Source organism: Rutilus rutilus (assembly GCF_951802725.1).
Source record: "Rutilus rutilus genome assembly, chromosome: 9".
Classification (NCBI taxonomy): Eukaryota; Metazoa; Chordata; class Actinopteri; order Cypriniformes; family Leuciscidae; genus Rutilus; species Rutilus rutilus.
In genome coordinates, this window is record NC_140223.1 from 21,221,454 (window position 1) to 21,243,400 (window position 21,947).

The 21,947-nt window shown below is 41.4% G+C and overlaps 1 long non-coding RNA gene across 1 annotated transcript; it reads left to right on the top strand.

Annotated features, from left to right (window-relative positions):
- The first annotated feature begins 1,274 nt into the window (after positions 1-1,274).
- On the top strand, positions 1,275-21,530 carry LOC311296839. The gene is made up of 3 exons (XR_014628716.1): positions 1,275-1,654; positions 17,649-17,837; positions 19,723-21,530. It is a non-coding gene; the product is annotated as an uncharacterized lncRNA (long non-coding RNA).
- The last annotated feature ends 417 nt before the right edge of the window (positions 21,531-21,947 follow it).

Genomic DNA, 21,947 nt, shown 5'->3' on the forward strand with positions numbered 1-21,947 from the left:
ATGGGCAAAGAGGCAGGGCGTGAGTGGAGCTGAGGAACCTGGCTATCTGACGTGATCGAGTTAGCTCAGGCTGGGGAGGTAATGCTATAACGTTATGCTACTGAAAGTACCAAGTCTGTGACTGCACAGGGCCTCGCGCTAAAGTGACAGTTGATGATGTAAAGCCAATTAAAAGTTCTTATTTTTCCTCTTCGAAATATTATAATAGTTAAAAGACATGGCTACAAGTGAGACTGTGTATTGTGATTCTGTACTATTCTGCTGGTTGAAAATGTATTATGCAGTAACTTAATATTAGTCTGAGAGAGTGTGTGTGACAGTGATTTATGTGCATACATGTCAGTCACTTTTTTCTATAGTCTATGGTCCGTCAGAGCGGCATCGCTCGTCAAGTTCGTAGAGAGCTTATTCAGTCCATTTTAAATTCTGATTTTGGCCGCCTCTCAAATGGGTTAAACCATAGATATAACGTTATTGCCTATGAAGTTCAAGTAAATGCGCTAGAAAATCCGCACTCATTCAAGGATGTGCATTTAAGTTATGGACGGAGAAAGCGCCGACACCTGCAGGATTTCATCTGACGGTACATAAGCATATTATAATCTATCTGTTCCGTGAGAGCAGAACGAACGAGCCTTTATTGACGTTTTTAATCTGAAAACTCCAAAAAGCAACGAAATTGTCAGACATCCATTAGAGCACGTTCACAGAGGAAAACAACTGAAATACAGAGCTGGTTGTTCTCTCGAAAGATACTCGACGATAACGACGGAATCCTAAACCGTGGACGCAGTAATGGGTGTATTAAATTGTATGAAATAATCCCGAAAAAAAGCACAAAACACTGCAGAGATGGCAAGTTCAGCAGCTAACATTTGCTGAGGTGAAGTGACGACTAGTAACAGCAGACAAACGGCTAGCATTGACATCAGCAGGAATCCACCTGTCACTCAAGTGGCCACACCCATGCAGAACTTTAAATATTAATCAACTAAACGGATGAGTTATAAAAAAATTCACCCCCCTCACAGTTGTCATGAAGGGCAAAATTAGCTGTATAGACCAAAGCCACATTCAGACACCAGGCTGTAAACACGTTTTTTTCTGCTGTAAAATTTGGCATTTTAACATGGGGGAGATACAGATTTGACTCACTTTTGACACCAGCCTCAAGCGGCCAGTCAATGAATTGCAGTTTAACTCACTTCCGTGTTGGTTTCAAGAGAGAGACGGGGAGGTTGCCGCTTGGTATAAATCCCTGTCTGTTTCTGTGATTGTTCTGGAGTCCTTGTATTATGTCACCCGCTTCCCAGAGTTTGTATTGCTTTGTTTATTTGTTTGTTCTTGTTTTGGACTGCTTACATGGATATCGACCTTTTGCCTGTTTCTGGATTATGATTTACGGATTACCCAAATAAAGCTGCTTTTGGATCTAACCCCTGTTTCTCGTGTGTGGATCGTGACAGAAGGACTCCAGCATGTATAGATCCAGCGGTAAGGGTTTCCGTGGCTCTTCCCCAGCCATTGAGAGGGGGAATTCGAAAGCCGAAGAGGTTCCACCGCGGATGAACATTTTTCAATGTTACTACCTACACATGTAAAGCGTCTAATGAGCTCGGTCAGGAAGTGTGCAGCATAACCCTCAGTGTGACCTGTGAGTACCACACACACACACACACACACACACACACACACACACACACACACACACACACACACACACACACACACACACACACACTGCTCCTCTGACATCATTTGACATGCTGTTCTATTCTACATGCGGGAAGAAGTGGAGCTGTATTTGGTGGAGTTTTGATGGGAATCTTCATGGTTTTTCTGCTGATTGGTGCGAGCAAAGTTTCCTGTCCTAGGTACCTACATGTCCAGCTGGTATCACTGAGTCTCTGTAGCTCTCTGGATGCATCTTGGTACATGTCTTTTTGAACTGACAGCCATTTCTGGTGAACATAAGAGCCTGACATATACACATACAGTTTCTGCAGCAATAAAAAAAAAAAAAAATTCAGCCTCTGGGACTGCTTTCACTGCATCAACAATAACAAGTTTGAGGCAATGTGCATTGCAGTGGACGTAAAATGCATGTTTAGCCTTGTTACGGCCCTTGCCATAACACAAAAGAGGGTCAACACGGAAGGCTCAGTCCAATAGGGCTTTTATTAAAGCTACAATATGCAAGAATTGTTGGCCTCTAGAGGGCGCTACATTCCAAACAACAACAACGGCGTAGCTTGATGACGATGTGAAGGAGCGTGGAATGATGGGAACTGTCGTTTTAAACTCCACCGTGGATGAAAATCAGTCAGACGGGAATCGAAAAATCATGTTCATGGATGAGGCTAAGTTCTTTTTTTATAATGACATGCTTTTTGTGGCGAGGGGGCGTGGTTCAGCACGGTCTGTAATGGGAGAGAGAAGAGACGAGCAAGTAGGTCAAGTGCAAATGACGAACACCTGTGTCTTATTGCTGTGATCCGCGTAGAGAGACCGCTTTTAAGCCGCGCGCTGGAACGAGAGAGAGACTGAAGAGAAAATTGGACGCAGAGAAAGAAAACCGGTGGATCCGAGCTCTCATTTTTGAACTGTTTTGTGCCGTCGCGGTTGCCACGGTGAATGCGCGTTGTGCGCGACTTTTGTTTGTTTTGCTTTATTTTAATAAAGTACGAGTCCCAGTCACGCCGACCCCTGTCTTCTTCCTTCCTGACTCTTGAACCTCATCACACTTTCATTTCATTAAAATGAATTAACCGCAAGAAAAGTAAGGTTTAATACTACATTGGTTATCATAGATGTTACTGTATGTCGAATTCATTGTTGTGATAACGCTGCGCAGTTTTACGTGTTCTAAACAAATGTTGTAAAAGTACATTCGAACATACCCACATCATTTGCCAAAATACTGATTAATCTTTATGTATAACACATGCTATATTTATTTACATGGCCATAAACACCAGACGTGATAAACAATGTCAATAAACTAAACACAAATCTAAAGCAATAATACTTCCCTTACATAAACATAACTATTACCGAATGCAACATTTGGAAAATATAAAATTAAGCATGCTTTGTCGACAGAACCAGCTGCAATCGGTAAAGAATAATTGTGTTCCATAACGACTGCAAGAAACAAGCTAACGTTTGTTGCTTGATGGACGCTACAACTACAACTTCCGCATTTGTCCAGGACTCCACGCAGTACGAGCGGAAACCGAGGGTAACGCGGATATGACGCAATTGACTGGCGACTCCCAGCTCCCCCCTGCTCTAACGCCCCGTTTCCTTGGTTAAAATCGGGAAATATTCCATTGGGATATTGTAAGTAATCAACTTAACAAAATAAAATTGAAATAACACTGGCCTTGAGATTATGGGATATTTTAATGCAAAATTCTTGCATATTGTACCTTTAACAAACAATAATCATAACATAACATTTGGGAGAAAAGGAATAGAGGAAACAGAAAACGAGCGCCACTCGACCGCCGCACCAATCCCGCCTTTTAGATGTAACAACGGGGCTCCTTATATCCACGCTCCTCTTACACGGTCCACAGGTGTAGAGAATCTGCTCATAATAAGACACGTAATACAAATTTCCGACCACTAGAGGGCAGACAAAACATTAAGAAAGAAAATAGTAGCCAGTCAAACTACAGTACATGCACACGTAACACCTTTATCCCCCCAGAGAACCATCACCATACACCCTTTTTACCTCTAACATGTCGAATGTCGAGGTTGTACGGCTGCAAACACAAACTCCAGCGTATAAGATGCTGATTAAAGTTGCGCATTGAATTAAAAAAGGTAAGAGGATTATGGGAAATCACAAATAGCCTTAACCTTTACAGCGATTGGACAAACTTGTCTCCTTCCAATAACCCCAAGTAAACAAAGGTGGCTTTGCCAAATTCACATTTGGCCAAGTTAATGGTAAGGTTTGCATCAGGTAACCGATGAAAAACGTGCCCAAGCAAACTCAAATGCTCAGCCCACGAAGAGCTGTACAAGACTACATCATCTAAATAAGTTTCGCAACCAGACACCCCAGCCATAACGGTATTAACAAGCCTTTGAAAAGTAGTTCCCTTTCAAGGCGGTCACTTCGACATTACGTCACTGACGTATATGGGAACTCCTTCCTTCTCCATTTTCCCTGAAATCTTATAGGCTAACGCCAGCTGGAGACAGCTGGCCAATTGACGCGAACATGCAAATGCTGACCGGTCCGCGGGCAGTATAAATAGCATGGGCGCGACAATACGTCAGAATCTCTTTCTTCACGCTAGAAGTCTTATCTGAAGTCATCGTGGAAGTTGCAATAGAGGTTACTCACCATGTTTCCTCCCCGCATCCGATGGCTGCTAACCTATATGCCAGATATGTGCGGGTCCTATTGACTCGCTCTACCCTAACAAGGATCAACCGAGGCCGCACTCACGGACGACAAAGGCTGTGCCGGACAGTGTGCGTCCTCAGGGGAATAAACTCGGGCATCAGCGGGGATGAGGCCCACTGCCGCCAGCAGGCCGCTGGTGGGCCCTCTCCCGCCCTAGTTGACGCTGCCCGTCGCCACTCCGGTCCTCTTCGCGGGCTCGCTACAAGGACTCGACGCGATAGGCTCTGTTGATAATACTTAGCCCGGTATATCAGCCAGGCTACTTCAAGAAAGACTCCGTCTTCCACGACGTCCTTGGTAACTCAGTCGTGCGCAAGACGCGCGTCTAGATAGACGAGGCAAAGGCCATGGCTCCGTGTCTAAAAGAGAAAGTGCGGATGCTATGAGTCTCTAGACGCCCCGCTCTGACAATGGAAAGTGCACAGCCGCAATCCGGTGAGTGTTTACCCTCCTTCTAGTCAGTTTTGACTACGGGGTTGCGCAGTCGTTACCGCTTATGCTGTTGACGCTGGGCCTACATAACATTACATATTGATGTGCTTACAGCTTATGTTGTCAGGCTGCCCTGTATCCTTCAGTGCAACTGGCCATGCTGATTTAACTACGTATTCACAGTTGTTGTCGCTACGCCACTGACGCTGTGTTTATGTACACACTGCACACTATTATGTGCTATGATTTGTGCCGTTATATATTGCCCTGTATCCTTCAGTGCAACTGGCCATTCTGATTAACTTCGTATTCACAGTTGTTGTCGCTACGCCACTGACGCTGTGTTTATGTACACACTGCACACTAATATGTGCTATGATTTGTGCCGTTATATATTGCCCTGTATCCTTCAGTGCAACTGGCCATTCAACTACGTATTCACAGTTGTTGTCGCTACGCCACTGACGCTGTGTTTATGTACACACTGAACACTGTGCTATGATTTGTGCCGTTTTATATTGCCCTGTATCCTTCAGTGCAACCGGCCATTCTGATTTAACCACAGTTGTTGTGCAACGCAAATGACGCTGTGTTTACGTACACACTGCACTCTGTTATGTGTTCGTGATTTATGCCGCTATAAATTGCCCTGTATCCTTCAGTGCAACTGGCTATTCTGATTCAACTATGTATTTACAGTTGCTGTGCGATGCCACTGACGCTGTGTTTATGTACACTGATATGTGTGTGTTATGCTTATGCCACGATATTGCCCTGTATCCTTCAGTGCGACTGGCTATTCTGATTACTACGTAGTCACAGTTGTTGTGTGATGCAACTACGCTGTGTTACGTACACACTACACACTTATGTGTTAGGATTTATGCCACTATATATTGCCCTGTATTTTTCAGTGCAAATGGCTATTCTGATTACTACGCAGTACGTATTCACAGTTGTTGCGTGTTGCAACTGACGCTGTGTTACGTACACAATACACACTGATATGTGTTATGAATTTTGCCATTGTATATTGCCCTGTATCCTTCAGTGCAAATGGCTATTCTGACTACTACGTATTCACAGTTGTTGCGCGATGCAAGTGATGCTGTTACGTACACAATACACACTGATATGTGTTATGAATTTTGCCGTTGTATATTGCCCTGTATCCTTCAGTGCAATGGCTATTCTGATTACTACGCAGTGCGTATTCACAGTTGTTACGTGGTGCAACTGACGCTTTGTTTACGTACACACTGCACACTGATATGTGTTATGAATTTTGCCGTTGTATATTGCCCTGTATCCTTCAGTGCAAATGGCTATTCTGACTACTACGTATTCACAGTTGTTGCGCGATGCAACTGACGCTGTTACGTACACAATACACACTGATATGTGTTATGAATTTTGCCGTTGTATATTGCCCTGTATCCTTCAGTGCAATGGCTATTCTGATTACTACGCAGTGCGTATTCACAGTTGTTACGTGGTGCAACTGACGCTTTGTTTACGTACACAATACACACTGATATGTGTTATGAATTTTGCCGTTGTATATTGCCCTGTATCCTTCAGTGCAAATGGCTATTCTGACTACTACGTATTCTACGCAGTGCGTATTCACAGTTGTCGTGCGATGCAACTGACGCTGTTTATGTACACACTACACACTGATATGTGTTATGATTTTTGCCGTTATATATTGCCCTGTATCCTTCAGTGCAAATGGCTATTCTGATTACTATGTATTCACAGTTGTTGTGCGATGCAACTGACGCTGTGTACACACTACGCACTGATATGTGTTACGATTACGCCGCTATATATTGCCCTGTTTCCTCAGTGCAACTGGCTACTCTGATTACTGTGTATTCACAGTTGTTGTGCGATGCCACTGACGCTGCGTTATGTACATTGATATGTGTCTATGATTTATGCCGTTATATATTGCCCTGTATCCTCAGTGCAACCGGCTATTCTGATTAACTACGTATTCACAGTCGATGTCACTATGCCTCTGACGCTGTGTTTTGTACACATTAATGTAACTATGCTATCACATTGCCCTGTTTCCTTCAGTGCAACTAGCTATCCTATCTAACTGTGCATAGTCACAGTCGTCGCTACGGCGACTTGCGCTGCATCTGTGTACACACTAAAGCGTTATGCTGTTATGTTGCCCTTCAACAACTGACTATTATGTTTGAACTGCGCATATTCATGCAGTTTCGGTCGCTTCGACGACTTGCGCTGCATTATACACACATGTTTTAAATGTGCGCACTGATGTGTTATGCTGTTATGTTGCCCTCTATCCTTCAGTGCAACAACCAGCTGTCCTATCTAACTGTGCATATTCACAGTTCTGTCGCTACGGCGACTACACTGCACTTATGTACGTACAAGGACGTGTTTTTGCTATTTTGTTGCCCTGTTTCCTTCAGTGCAAAACTAGCTATCCTAATCTAACCGTGCATATTCACAGTTTCTGGATGTATGTACGTACACGGATGTGTTATGCTGTAATGCTGCCCCGTTTCCTTCAGTGCAGCTAGCCATCCTGATCTAACTGTGCATCTCAGTTCTGTCTCTACACAGTTTCTGTCGCTATGGCGACTTACGCTGCATTTTATGTACATACATGGATGCGCTATTCTTACGCACTTGTGTTATGCTGTCATGTTGCCCTGTATCTTAGTGCAACTAGCTATCCCAGTCGAACTGTGCATATTCACAGTGTCCGTCGATACGGCGACCTGCGCTGCTTTTATTTGCACATGGATGTGTTCATGCTGCGGTGTTGCCCCGTATCCTTCAGTGCCTATACTGAGCTACTGCGTATATTAAGTTGGCGCTACAGCGACCGATGCTGTTACGTACATGTGCTACGCTGTTATGTTTCCCCGTTTCCTTCAGTGCAACTGGCTATTCTGTACTAACTCGTATACTCATAGTTCTAGCTACGGCTACGACTGTGTTTGTGTACTTACTGAGGTGCTATGCTATTATGGGGCTATTATCTAACTGCGTATATTCACAGTTGTTGTCGCTACGGCCACTAGCACTGTGTTTATGTACATTCAGTTATGTGTTAATTTGCACTTCTGTACGTCGGCTACAGAACATCGGCTATGTTCTACAAGGGAGTGTCAGTTTCCTCGTGACCTGAGAGAGTTATGGGGCCCCCCATGACAATCCCCCTCAGGAAGGTCCTGCTTCTACAGGCGATCGGCACGATTGGCACCCCAGCCCCAAGCTGTGGAACCTTCTTGTGTGTCCGCTGCTGGGTCCATAGTTGAGCAAGACACTTCACACTAATAAGTGCTGAGAGCTCTCCTTGAGATGGCCTTTCCACCTGCTCTCGCCCCAGCGAAGCACTTTGGAGACCTACGCTCATTCTAAGTGAAAGATTTTGCATTGTCTCGGACCTGGTGACTGCAGTGTCACTCTCAGTCCGATACCAAGCTGCGTTCCGAAGTCGCTTACACCGTTCAGAGCACAGATTGATCCCTGCCCGCCTTCTGCTGAGCCGTCAGCCTCACGTGATGCTGATGCTCAGAGTGCTGTTGGCCCTGTAAGGGCTTTGCAGATGTGCGTGGATCACAAGGCAGCAGTCTGACTAGCTGTTTGTGTGCTTGGTGGATGGTACTAGGGACGTGCTGTTTTATACTGAGACTTTCTCACTGAATTCGACGCTTGCAATGCTGGCTTAATGCCTACGGGATTTAGGTATGCTGGCTGTCTTCTCAGAACACGTTCGCCAGGGTTTCAAGTTTGATGCACTGCCTATAGCGTCGTGGGTTCGGTGAGTTTTATTCATGTACTCATGAACTGTTAACCACCAGCTGTGCAGTAGTCTGCATTATGCAGAGTTACCATTACTGCTAACTCTGTGTTATGACTGTTACATAGCTGTTCCGCATTACGCAGTAGTTTTCAATGTCTGTTAACTCTGTGTATGGCTATAAGGTTATGCAGCTGTCACCGCTATTGCCGTCGACACTGTGTTAACTCGTGCTTGAGTGCTTATGGTATTGTGCTGCCCTGTCCAGTGCAGCCTTCGCTTCATTGCATTGGATATGCAACTTGGTAAGGTCGGAACAGACGTTTCTTGGTCTAGTTTTGCCTATCAGTTCGAGTGCTCCTAGCGGCGCTGCTGGCTTAGAACTGTTGTCTCGTGGGAGTGTAGCTTGACCCCGTTCAGGGCTTATCTTCACTGCGCTCACGGCGGGATTCTATACAGTTCCCATATACGTCAGTGACGTAATGTCGAAGTGACCGCCTTGAAAGGGAACGTCTCCGGTTACTATCGTAACCTCGGTTCCCTGAGAGGCGGGAACGAGACATTACGTCAGCCGCCGTGCTCGCCGTTTGATCAGCTGTGCTAGCGTTCAGTCTTGATTCTGACGTATTGTCGCGCCCATGCTATTTATACTGCCCGCGGACCGGTCAGCATTTGCATGTTCGCGTCAATTGGCCAGCTGTCTCCAGCTGGCGTTAGCCTATAAGATTTCAGTGAAAATGGAGAAGGAAGGAGTTCCCATATACGTCAGTGACGTAATGTCTCGTTCCCGCCTCTCAGGGAACCGAGGTTACGATAGTAACCGGAGACGTTTTTCATCCCGAGAGCCATCACCTTATAATTAAGAAATGCATCAGGAGTCACGAAAGCTGAAAGTTCTGTAGCACGTTCTGTCAGTTCTTGCCAGCACCCCTTTAATAGGTCGAGCTTTGAGACGTATACAGCAGAACCCACCCGATCCACGCAGTCATCCACTCTTGGCAATGGATAACAATCAGTTTTCGTGACAGCATTTACACGCCGGTAATCGGTACAAAAACGATAAGTGCCGTCAGATTTACCAACGAGCAAACATGGCGAACTCCAGGAGCTGCAGCTAGGCTCCGCAATGTCTTTGTCTAACATATACTGCACCTTTTTTTTCCTGTGAGGTAACAAACAATTCAGATAAATTAGGATTTGCAATGAACGCATCACATAAATCCACCTCACCTGAAATCAGAGTATCAGCAGATTTGGCCATAGAGCGTGTAACTGCGCATGCTGAGAAAACCTCCGGTACTTCTGAACAGTCATCAGCAGGAGCAACCAGTGGCACAAATACAACTTCAGGTAGCACATTAGGACAACTCCACACACTACCTCCAGCTAAATCATTTAGCTGAATGAACCTAAAACGAAGGTTACATCAGAGATTGGAAGAGATGGACGAACACCCAGCACCACATCACCCGTTACTAATTCAGATTTCAAGTGAACTTGATGTAACGCAGCCTCCATAATTCCCCATTTCAAAACCACAGATTAAAGCAGCACTACCGGTAGCGGTCTGCTCAGACAATGGCAGTACCTAAATGATATAAATGATAGAGCGGCACCAGTATCACGGATAATACGAACGGGCACAGACTTACCCTGTCTAGGAACAGACACAGTTCCACTATGCAGAAAAGGTCCATATCCAGTCTTGTCGGGGTGAATAACGCCGTCATAAGTATTACCATTAGGTTTTGAACAGAAGCCACTGGAAATCAACCCAACTGTTTTTGGATTAGACTTTCTTTCCAGAACAGGACAGTTTGCAATCAAATGATCAGCAGTCTTACAATAAAAACAAACTCTATAATCAAACGAAACGATAGGCTTACTGTGGCGTGATTTTCGAGAGGCCCAAACAGATGGAACAGCAGATCTTTATGTGTTAAAATAAAATCATCAGCTAAAGTAGCGGCTTTGTGGAGAGTATCAGCCTTCTGTACATTTATATTATGTAGAAAGAGCAACAGGTAAGCAATTTTTAAATTGCATCTGGAACTAACTCATACGCTTTCAATATAGGCTAGTGTCTTTCACTACCTTATAATCTGCAGATTCCTCTATAGATAATGCTGCGTAAGCTTCTTGAGCCTTACCAGTAATCACACATTGCAGTAGCAATGACCAAACGTTTTCGGGCCACTTTAAAGAAACAGAAACTCTCTCGAAATGACAAAAATATGTTTCAACATCCTTTTCACAGAAAGGAGGAACCATCCTCCGGTTTCGGCCAACATCAAATTCACTAGAGGCAGCAGCAGCAGTTTTAACGTTCATGTCCAACTCCATCCGCTTCAAAGCAAACTGATGGTCCAATTCACGCTTTGCTTTCGCAACTCTAATTTTTCCATTTCTAACTCTATTTGTTTTTCTTTCAGTGCCAATTATTTTAACCGAACGGCCATCGCACTAACAGAAGGATCAGCCACCTCTTCCACCACACTCGTGTTTTCTAAGTTTCTCTTATGTTGACACCAGGAGAGCATGGCATTGACATGACCTTCAGATTTCTCATGCAACCTAAACCCCCCATCCTTATACAGTGCCTTCTTCCAATTGGAGTATCCTCCTTGTGATGTGAATGGCGTTTCAGGAGAATTAGGGAAGGAAAAGTGTCTACATGCAAAACAATATGTAGAGTCTCTACTCTGTGAATATTCAAGCCATTTGTGCTGTGAATACCAACTCTCGTTGAAGGCCCTCTTCCTGTCGCCCTGCGCAGTTCGAGGAAATACCTTCATTTGCAGCTGTTTTGGCCCAATTTGTTTGGCCAGACACTTGGCTATATCTGTGAGGGTAAAAAAGATTCAGCTTTAAAAACTACCAGTGATACATGGTTGTTGATTTATATTAATGCTCAATTCCTTATACATTTTTTTTGCAACTATTTCTGTGTCTCTCTAAATAGTGATACACTATTTGTTTAACCTTTTGTTATCAACTTTAATGTAAGATTAAAGGTTAAAAACCTTGTGGTTGGGACGGTTTGGGTTGTGAACAATGTGGAGCCTCTTCTGCGTCCAACATGCTGGCTCCTCTTCATCCACATCTTCATGATCTGACTGGTCACAAACAGGTGAAGTGTCTGATCACACAATGGTATATTAAATAATGGAATCAAAAAGTTAGGTATTAGTTATATTATTGGGTTTTTTTTGTCTATATTTTTTCGGGGATGTCCCGATTGGATCGGGAAGTATCGAATCGAATCTAACTCCGATCATTTTCGCTCAAGTTAATACATGTTAGTTATTCTTAGTTATCAAAGAAAATGGTGGCATACATTGTGGTGATATATTCAGTACAGTTAAACCTCCTAGTCATTTTATTTTATTTTTTTACCTTTTCATTGGTCCTATTGCCTGTATCTGTCTGTCGGTCCCTGAATAAATAATAATGCAGTAATTTTTCTCAGTTAACGTTACTTAGTCAAGTCACAAAATAATGTATTTTCTAAAGCTGAAATGTTGTCTATATGCCTATTATCTTGATCTAGATATTAAATTTGGTTGTGTTAAACATTTGCAATTTACACCTCTTATATGTCCTTTGCCCACGGTTTGTGTACTTCAGTGTTTCCCAACCTTTTTTGCCATGGCACAATTTTGAGTAAAAAATCCCACGGCACACCAGTATATAAAAATATAATAAAATTGCACAAACATGCATTGCTTCAAATGACATATAAATCTAGATATTAGGCTATATTAAAAATAGTACTCACATTTAATGTGAAACTTGAGCTAAAGTCAGGTGAGAACACAATAAGTATGATGTTTTTGGTGATGATAAAACAACACATTTACATATCATCGCTGTCGGGGGAGGGGTAATCTTCAAATATAAAAACGTTAGCCTTTATGGACATAGTGTTTCTTGAGTAAATAAAACGCTGCACTTATGCAAACACCAGTTCTATATTTTCCCTTGCATTACAAACAAGCAGAGATCTCTCCAAACTGTGCGTGGTACAATCTAAATGGAGGCGGCAGGTATGGAGTTATGAGGTTTGACTGAGTTTGAGGAGCCAATGGTTTAGTCACAACCAGGGTGGGAATTATACCGCGGCCACACGGCCATGGCCGCCGTTGCCCTACACTTTTATGGGGTGAGATTTCGGTCACAATTCTGCGCGCGCAAGATCACATTTTGAGCGTGCAAAAGGGCATTTCGCACGCGCGTGAACTGAGTTTTGCGGAGAAATGTTCGTCTCGCAGATAAGAAAATATTGCGAGCGAACGAAAATCAATTTTGCATTTAAAATAAGTATTTGGATGTGCGCGGACGTTCTCTTTCGCGTGTGCAAAGTTTCACTTTCTTGCTCCTTTCATACCAGCCGTGAGCGCTCTCTAAGCGCAGACAGCTCGCTTGCTCAACACAACCTAGCGTTACAATATGCCATAATTCCAGCCAATCAGAGATAAGACTGCTAAATTCTGATTGGCTGGCTTGAAAACCAATCACAAGACTCCCTGCATCACCGACTGCGGAAGAGAACTAGTGCAGTTGAGTTCATTATTTATGAAAAATATTCAAAAACTTCACTGTAATTCACTGTATTGTTGGCAAATTCAGTTGACACATCACTGATGTCCTGATGGTTATACTACAACACTTATTTTGGGAAAAATGTATATTTTACATTATATATACAATTGTAAATGTATAATTTTTATGATTTTTATGAAAAATATTCAATAACATAACTGTAATTCACTGTATTGTTGCCAAATTCAGCTCACACATCACTGCTGTCCTGATGGTTATACTACAACACTTATTTTGGGGAAAATATATTTTAAGTTGTATATACAATTGTACATTTATGATTTTTTATGATTTTTATGAAAAATATTCTAATTTACTGTATTGTTGCCAAATTCAGTTCACATATCACTGCTGTCCTGATGGTTATACTACAACACTTATTTAGGCAAAATATATATTTTAAATTGTATATACAATTGTAAATGTAGAATTTTTATGATTTTTATGAAACATATTCAATAACTTCACTGTAATTCGCTGTATTGTTGCCAAATTCAGTTCACACATCGCTGCTGTCCTGATGGTTATACTACAACACTTATTTTAGGGAAAAATATATATTTTAATTTGTATATACAATTGTAAATGTATAATTATTATGATTTTTATGAAAAATATTCAATAACATAACTGTAATTCACTGTATTGTTGCCAAATTAAGTTCACACATCACTGATGTCCAAAGTTATTGAATATTTTCATAAAAATCATTAAAAAAATCATAAATTTACAATTGTATATACAACTTAAAAAAAAAAATCCAAAATAAGTGTTGTAGTATAACCATCAGGACAGCAGTGATGTGTGAGCTGAATTTGGCAACAATACAGTGAATTACAGTAAAGTTATTGAATATTTTTCATAAAAATCATAAAAATTATACATTTACAGTAATTGTATATACAATTTAAAATATATATTTTACCAAAATAAGTGTTGTTGTATAACCTTCAGGACAGCAGTGATGTGTGAACTGAATTTGGCAACAATACAGTAAATTACAGTGAAGTTATTGAATATTTTTCATAAAAATCATAAAACTTCTACATTTACAATAGTATATACAATTTAAAATCTATATTTTTCCCAAAATAAGCGTTGTTGTATAACCATCAGGACAGCAGTGATTTGTCAACTGAATTTGCCAACAATACAGTGAATTACAGTGAAGTTTTTGAATATTTTTCATAAATAATAATCGTAAAAAATAAGCAAAACGATATTTATACAAAATAAGTCTTGTAGTATAACCATCAGGACAGCAGTGATGTGTGAACTGAATTTGCCAACAATACAGTGAATTACAGTGAAGTTTTTGAATATTTTTCATAAATAATAAACTCAACTGCACTAGTTCTCTTCCGCAGTCGGTGATGCAGGGAGTCTTGTGATTGGTTTTCAAGCCAGCCAATCAGAATTTAGCAGTCTTATCTCTGATTGGCTGGAATTATGGCATATTGTAACGTTGGGTTGTGTTGAGCAAGCGAGCTGTCTGCGCTTAGAGAGCGCTCACGGCTGGTATGAAAGGAGCAAGAAAGTGAAACTTTGCACACGCGAAAGAGAACGTCCGCGCACATCCAAATACTTATTTTAAATGCAAAATTGATTTTCGTTCGCTCGCAATATTTTCTTATCTGCGAGACAAACATTTCTGCGCAAAACTCAGTTCACGCGCGTGCGAAATGCCCTTTTGCATGCTCAAAATGTGATCTTGCGCGCGCAGAATTGTGACCGAAATCTCACCCCATACACTTTGGCCTTCATGCCCCGTGAAAAAAAAATCGTTGTACGGCCACAGTGGCCTGTGTGCCCTGGCCCTGTCCAAGTTCCACCCAAGTAGTCTCTGAACTTAAATTAGTTTGTGGATTCGCGCAGGTGCAGTGTCATAATCACATCGATGATCTCACGCATCAAAACAGCAGCAGTGCAAGAAGCGTGTAACGTCAGCACCAACAGAAGAACGACACTCTGTTGTCGAAACTGGGGCATAGATATATACACTAGATTTCGCCTTGGCTACGGCATTCGTTCATGAACTGCCGTAGCCAAGGCGAAATCTATATGTCTATCTATGCACCAGTCTGCGCAGACGTCACACAGCAGGAAGCGCGGGCGCCCTCAGATCACTTGGACGTCGCTGTGTTACAACAAGAGGTAAAAACGATATAAATACTGTTCGTTTTCTCACACAAACCGCTCGTTTCGTGTCTTAGGCCATCAATGTGTACTTACGATGGGGAATTGTTTTAATTTGGACTCTGTGGATGGCTGCTCTTTGAGACCGTGACCATAGACCTGCATTATATGACTAACAGACAAGAACGGTTTGACCTAAAAATATCAAAATCTATTTGCTAGTAGATAAGTGCCCTTTTCAGAAAAGGGCCCTATGCAAGGTTCCAGAGGTAACGGCGTCGGCGCACTGAAGCGTTTTTTTTTTTTTTTTTAATAGTTCAAAGTTACTATAAGATTTAATGTTATTACCTTGACAAACTATAACTTACATCATTAAAAATATATAAGACTCACGTTTCAGTATTTGAACACTATTGTATTCTGAGAAATTTATATTGACAGTTATGTCTTAATTTGTGTCAGGAGTTATGAAATGCAAAAATGAGTCGATACCTTTAATATGAATTATGAGCGTCAGACGCTCCCATTCATAAAAAACTCCTGTGCTGTCGTCATGAAAGCGATTCACAAAACAACGTCCCTCACGGCTTTTAGCTCAAAAGTGTGCAGATTTGGAGAAATGTTGATATATTCTCAGTTTACATCAGATTTCTATTGACAGGAATAATATTTTATTGAATTTATAGCCAAATGCGTCGATGTAATCATTATGAGCGCTGTATACTGATGTGCTGTGTTTTCAATTCATACCAGCAGCCTGAGGGCGCTCTACTGAACATTATAGTCCATATTTGAAACACATGAAGAAGAGCGTTCGACAATGCAGGAAATTATTAATTTATTGGCATTTGTGTTGTTTCTGAATGCTTTTATTGGCATTTGTGTTGTTTCTATTGTTGTGTGAGGGTGTATAACTTCTGGATGGAATTCTCTCTCTCTCTCTCATTAAAAAATGTTGTTTTTTTTAATTAAAAAAGTCATAATCCATGTCTTATTCCAAATTAGGATGTTATGGTATCAATCTGAATGGGAAAACCATCGAATTGTACGATGGCCTTTGTGCCCTGTCATATGGCCTTGGTGCCCCTAAAAAAAAAAAAAAGGTGGAGGCCAAATGGCCTTGCCCCTAAAATTACATAATTCCCACCCTGGTCACAACCTCTTTTAAATGCCTTTTATTGGTTTAATATTTGTATAAACCCACATACAGACGTAAAGGGTGACCAATAGCATACATTTTATAAAACATTGACAAAATATAGAGAGGTTCAATGTTTTGGCCCAACAGCGCAATGACATAGGCCTATTCTTATTTGTAGCATTCATTTTTAAATATATTTAACGGACCTGGTAGTATTGACTTTTGAAAATTACACAGAAGAACTCTGGTTTCACTATCATACTGGCATGGCATGGTATTTTACTACGGCAAACGTGACTTTGAAACATAGTTCTCTCAGCCTAGCTGTCTTTAACTTTAGCTAGTCATCATTAATGAGCATTCTAGACAGTAACAGAGTGGGGCTTTCTTAATCTTAACTTAGCATCCTTTAGAATTCCACATTTAACACGACACATGCCAAACTTCAGTTGACTTACCTATGTTCTTTTTTCTTCTTTACTTTCAACGTCTGAGTTTTTCCGCCTGCCTTTTCTTCTTGGCGCCAAGTGCTAACCAACCACAGCGCGACGTCGCCGTCCGTTTTCGCGCACTATTTACTCTGATATGACAACACATCACAGTATCACAGCAAACAGGGGGATTAGTGCAGTGGCCAATTGCATGCATACAATTATAAATAAATCAAAGCACTGAAAAATATTAGTTTTGGTTCAGAAAACCACACAGCTGAACCGACACTTCTGGAATGACTGTGACCAATCTTACACCTGGAACAAAACAAAAAAATAAATAATAATAAAATAAAATAAAAGAAAACAGTTTTTAGCCCATGGCTCAGGGTACTTAAAACCATTTGTGTAGAATAATCCTGTGCAGATCAAGCCGACGCTCTGGCTTCTGCTGCAGAAGGGAGCAGATCAATTGGCAGAATTCTGTGAGAAAGATGGAGAGACGTCTGATTATTACCATAAACTTTACATCCGCTCTACTTTCATCATTCTAAGCTGTAAGATCTTCAGGTCAGACACCCGGGACAAATTCCTGCATTATCCATACAGCCACCTCCTATAAATCCTATGAAGTTTTGCATTAGAATTGTACTTATGAAGTAATAAACAAATCACCTTCTGTCAAGCCAGGTTTGTGCCAGGTGTTCATATTGGTCCTGTAGAGGTCGAAAGTATCTGGAAAGTCTCCACACACCATTCTGAACAAGACGATCCCCAGAGCCCAGACCGTCGCCGGCTTTCCGTGAAACTCGCCCTTCATTCTGTACTCGGGAGGGCAGTACAAATCTGTGCCTGGAGGAAAGAGTGTTTGTCTGATGTGTAAGTCTCTAGCACAGCATGTCTTCTCAGCATCCATTAGCATACAAGTGTTGAGTTAACTGATTCACAAGAGTTTTGAGAACTAATACACACCTGAGTATGTCGTGTAGGTAGATCCTGTCAGGAGCTCGCTGTGTCCAAAGTCAACGAGTTTGACACTGCCGTTATTAAAGTTTACCAGCAGGTTCTCTAATTTGATGTCTCCATGGTAAACTCCGCGGCGACAGCACGCATCAGCGGCTAGTGTTGCCGACCACATGATGTGCTTCGCTAACTTCTCGGCAATGCAGCCGCCGCTGCGTTCCACAAGGCAGTACACATCCATGCAGTCAGAGACATACTCGAGGACCATGACGAAGAAGTCCTGCTGGTCCTGCCAGTCCAGCAGCTTGACGATGTCCATTGCTGGACCTTTTTTACTGGCCAGGATTGTCAGAGCGACTTCTTTGGGAAGGGGTTTGGGATGATCAGGCTGGAAGAAAGAAACATTATATGATGTCAGATGGTTTTAAATAGGGATTTAACTCAGTTTGTCTGCTGAAAAATCACTACTACTCACAATGCTGATACATTCTGTGCTTTCTGTCTTTTGGATAAATTTCACTGCCACCTGATGGACAAAACAAAAAACAATTAATGTGTGTAGAGATCATATCATAAATTTCAAGCAAAAATTTAAATCCTAACAGGTTAAGAAGAGCCTTAAATAGTGAACATATGATACAGTACAATGTCTTGCATAGGATAAAGTGAGATATCAAAGGATGAGAAATAATTCAGATCAAAAACAATTTGCTAAACTAGTAACTTAGTGGTAAGTTAAAAAAAAATGTCGAACCTTTTGGCCATCCGCCAAACGAGTGCCTTCATAGACGTCACCAGATCTACCTTTCCCCAGCTTACGGCCAATTGTATATCGGCAGCAAATGTCGTCTGTTAAAAGATGAAGAGAAGAAGAAAATATTTAGTGGTGCTTTGCAGATATTGTTGGGGACTGTGGCAGGAAACTCACCCTCAGGTCTCATGTTCACTTGATTATGGAAAGGAAACGTTTCACCTGCTGTCAGACGGACTGGAGCAAACTGGGCTTGAGTTTGAAGCTCTTCTTGCACCAGAGGCTCAGAAGCGGGAAGGTTACGGAGAGGAGACGTTTCACCTGCTGTCAGACGGACTGGAGCAAACTGGGCTTGAGTTTGAAGCTCTTCTTGCACCAGAGGCTCAGAAGCGGGAAGGTTACGGAGAGGAGACGTTTCACCTGCTGTCAGACGGACTGGAGCAAAGTGGACTCGAGTTTGAAGCTCTTCTTGCACCAGAGGCTCAGAAGCAGGAAGGACTTCAGGATCATCGACAGGAGGTTCCTCCAGATCAATGACCTCTTCAGATCTAGAGATGGACTGTAGAGACTTTTGATCTAAAGAGGAGAATATCAGCACAAGTTAGCTAACAGTTGACTAACTGGTAAAAAAAAGAAAAAAAAAAGCGATTCTTAGATATTAAAGTAAATTACTAATTGTTCACACCTATTGATTTTTAAAGTAAAAAGTATAATATTACTCAGTTTTACACTTTTGAGGTTACTTAATTATTTTATTATAGAGAGAGAGAAAACAAGTTTTTTTAAAACCATCCTACAGGGGCAGAAAAGTTCCCGTTCCTCATTTAGGTGTAAATTATGAAGTGACTTTTTCATGTAGAATATTTAATATATATTCTCATAACATAGTTGTCATTTACCGTCGGTACTTCTCCTGGATGTTTCCGTCACTTGATCCTTCATCATCTCGCCCTTATCTGAGCTCTTGTTTTTGGTGGATTCAAAACAGAGACTCTTAAAGAGACTCTCGAACTCTTTGTTGTTGACCACTTTTTTTTTCTTCATCTTCAGATGAGAGATGGGAAGCTGGTCTGCCTCTCCCTCAGGCTTCTTCTCGTCAGGCCGATGAGGACGATGTTTCTCCGCCGTGCTGCTGCTGCTGCAGGGGTTTGAGCCTGGTGTGCGGTCACGGCGATGGAGGTCGTGAACCTGCTCGGTATCCGTGAACGGTTGTAATCGTGAACTTCTGTGTCCCATAATGAATCGCTGTTGTGTATCAGTCTAAAGCAACACTAAAGCAATAACACTAAAGCAACTAGCTGCTACAAATTCAGCAAATGAGTAAAGTGTGGAGAGTTAAGCCGCTTGTCCACCAGCGTCTCGATTTCTGAATGTGTGTATGAGCGTTGCTATGGTTTCATATTTAACCAAGCAGCGAAAACGTCACAGGCTTCGCGTCGGAACAGAAATTGATCGGACGCTGGTGGACAAGCGCTTTACGCGCGACGTCATAACAAATAACCGAACTCTTTTATGACGTCATACTGTCTCTGGCGTCACTGACAGAGAAAGAATGTCGGGCCCTGTCCCAAATGGCGCACTTCATGCGGACTTTCGGTCTCGTGGACTTGAATTGCGCGTGCTCGCTGAGTCTACGAGTCCGTAGGCTGTCCCATTCAGCATTTTACCGCTCTGAAGTGTGCTCAGCAGCGCCCCCTTTGTGCCCTTGAAGCGGTCTTCCGCGAAGCCCGCATAGAAGCAGGCTTCACGCACTTTAACTACCCAGGAATCCTTGCGAAAGGCCAATCAGACAACAGATGGGAGGAGATTTCACTCGCGGATAATTGTTGACATGGCTGAGAAGAAAATATTACGGTTTTTATGACCTAAATGTACATTTTATCAGTGGTTACCTACAGTTTATACAAACATTAAGGTAATCGACCAGTGGTTGATGTCTCAAACATAATAATAGCGCGTTTAATAATACGATCGCATTATGATTCATTAAATAAATAATGGCAGGGCTTTACTGAGTCATATACATAGTATGAATATTGAAACCTGTAAATTCATCTGAAACTCATGCACATTTTCATTATGTTTTAAAATTGCAATCTTAGTTCAAATGGAACATTGTGTATTATTATGTACAACTGTATACATCATTTAAATAAGCATGGTGTATCTATTGTCTAATGCCCAGGTGATATGCACAATATCAAAATATAGAACTGTAAAATTAGGCTGTGTAGTTGACATGGAGATAAGACGTTGGAGCGCAAAAAATGTGATTTCTCCTGTCCAACAACAACCAGGCCTGTATTTCTGTCAGTAAGGTTATTTTTCACTCTGATTTCTCTGAAAATAAAAAGCTAGATGATATATCAAACTTTTTCTGTACGATGGGTAAATATCATATTCACAAAGCAAGATACCTTAAATTCAAACCTAGTTGCAAATTTTTTGCTTATGATTTACAGTTATTCTTCACTTCAAAAAATCCCCTCCAATAAAAGAGCTTCGAAAATATCCTGTATTATAGAATAAGTTTTATATAAATTGTAAAAATATTTTATTTACTGTTATTATTTACTTTCATTTTCTCTGTATCCCCACATGTTCATGTTCATTGTTTTGTATTATTTCCATTGTAATGCAAAAAAAAAAAAAAAAAAAACAGCCCGTTATTTCCGGCGTGCTGATCAAGTCTGTCCCAAAAATACCTCTCAATGCGCCCTCGTGGACTCGCGCCAAGGGCCCTATAGGTCTGCACTACATGACGTCACCAAAGTGTGGACTCTGAGGAAGTCCACAAGTCCGGAGTGTGCCATTTGGGACAGGGCCTCTGTTATGTTGTGTAGGCTAATCCCCAGGGGGCAAAACACCTGTTTTTTAGGAAATCAGACATGGGCTGCTGTAAAAGGTTGTCATATAAAAATGAAATCTATGATGTCATGTGAAGTTAACTTTTACTAGATTAAATCATATTTTGATCATTTTCAAACTAGTTTTTGTGTAATATAATACAAATATAGTGTTGTATGCGTAATTATCTTTTATTATGACAGTATGTGGCAACATGTACGTTAAAAGCGCATCTTCTGCACTAAACAATGATATTGCAATATTCTAGACTCTTACATGTATCTAACGCCACACTTACAGAAGACTGTAAACATTTTTTTGTATTTTCAAATTACAAATTACTTGTATTTTAATTAAATACTTTTTTCACAGCAGTATTTTGTATTTTATTTAAATACATTTGATGAGTAAGTATTTGTTATTTGTAA